The sequence below is a fragment of the Callorhinus ursinus genome, unplaced genomic scaffold, assembly GCF_003265705.2.
Source record: "Callorhinus ursinus isolate GAN/ISIS: 27379988/994484 unplaced genomic scaffold, GSC_fseal_2.0 scaffold17, whole genome shotgun sequence".
NCBI lineage: Eukaryota > Metazoa > Chordata > Mammalia > Carnivora > Otariidae > Callorhinus > Callorhinus ursinus.
In genome coordinates this window covers 6,408,196-6,409,977 of record NW_027397079.1, presented here as the reverse complement: position 1 = coordinate 6,409,977, position 1,782 = coordinate 6,408,196, and the positions used below count along the sequence as shown (strand labels likewise).

The window sequence follows — 1,782 nt, the reverse complement described above, 5'->3', positions numbered from 1 at the left end:
TACTATCTTTTTTTTTTAACATATAATGTATTATTTGTTTCAGAGGTACAGATCTGTGATTCAACAGTCTTGTGTAATTCACAGTGCTCACCATAGCACATACCCTCCCCAATGTCTATCACCCAGACACCCCCTCCCTCCTACCCCCCACCACTTCAGCAACCTTCAGTTTGTTTCCTTAGATTAAAAATTCCTCATATCAGGGGGAAAGCAGCAGCACTGGATCCAAGATGGCGGCCAGCAGGAGGCTGATGAAGGAGCTTGAAGAAATCCGAAAATGTGGAATGAAAACTTCTATAATATCCAGGTTGATGAAGCTAATTTATTGACTTGGCAAGGGCTTATTGTTCCTGACAACCCTCCATATGATAAGGGGGACTTCAGAATCGAAATCAACTTTCCAGCAGAGTACCCATTCAAACCACTGAAGATCACATTTAAAACAAAGATCTATCACCCGAACATCGATGAAAAGGGTCAGGCCTGTCTGCCAGTAATTAGTGCTGAAAACTGGAAGCCAGAAACCAAAACTGACCAAGTAATTCAGTCCCTCATGACTGGTGAATGACCCCAAGCCCAAGCACACACTTCGGGCTGACCTAGCTGAAGAAAACTCTAAGGACTGTAAAAAATTCTTTAAGAATGCTGAAGAGTTTACAAAGAAATATGGGGAGAAGCGACATGTGGACTAAACTCTGCCATGACTGATTCCAGCAAGTGTTAGCAGAGACCCCGCAAAGCAGGACTCTGTGGAAAATTGACACGAGTCACTGCCTGGCATTTGCTTGTGGCAGTTACTAACTTTCTACAGTTTTCTTAATCAAAATTGGCCTAGGTAACATGTAAAGAAAGGATTAAAACTTTAAGATGTTCTTAAAAAAAAAAGAATTCGTCATATCAGTGAGGTCATATGATACATGTCTTTCTCTGATTGACTTATTTCACTCAGCATAACACCCTCCAATTCCATCCACATCATTGCAAATGGCAAGATTTCCTTCCTTTTGATGGCTGCATAATATTCTATTGTATATATATATATACCACCTCTTCTTTATCCAGTCATCTGTCAATGGACATCTTGGCTCTTTCCACAGTTGGGCTATTGTGGACATTGCTGCTATAAACATCGGGGTGCACGTACCCCTTTGGATCCCTACATTTGTATCTTTGGGGTAAATACCCAGTAGTGCAATTGCTGGATCATATGGTAGCTCTATTTTCAACTTTTTGAGGAACCTCGATACTGTTTTCCAGAGTGGCTGCACCAGCTTGCATTCCCACCAACAGTGGGACCAAAGTGTTCCCCTTTCTCCGCATCCCCGCCAACATCTGTCATTTCCTGACTTGTTAATTTTAGCCATTCTGACTGGTGTGAGGTGATATCACACTGAGGTTTTGATTTGGATTTCCCTAATGCTGAGCAATGTTGAGCACTTTTTCATGTGTCTGTTGGCCATTTGGATGTCTTCTTTAGAAAAATGTTTGTTCATGTCTTCTGCCCATTTCTTGATTGGATCATTTGTTCTTTGGGTGTTGAGTTTGATAAGTTCTTTACAGATTTTGGATACTAGCCCTTTATCTGATATGTCATTTGCAAATATCTTCTCGCATTCTGTCGGTTGTCTTTTGGTTTTGTTGACTGTTTCTTTTGCTGTGCAAAAGCTTTTTATCTTGATCAAGTCCCAATAGTTTTTGCCCTTGATTCCCTTGCTTTGGCAATGTTTCTAGGAAGAAGTTGCTGTGGCTGAGGTCGAAGAGGTTGCTGCCTGTGTTCTCCTT

The 1,782-nt window shown here is 41.3% G+C and overlaps 1 pseudogene; it reads left to right on the top strand.

Moving 5' to 3' along the window:
* Nucleotides 1–230: 230 nt before the first annotated feature.
* Nucleotides 231–692, top strand: LOC112834827 (ubiquitin-conjugating enzyme E2 L3 pseudogene; annotated as a pseudogene).
* Nucleotides 693–1,782: the final 1,090 nt, after the last annotated feature.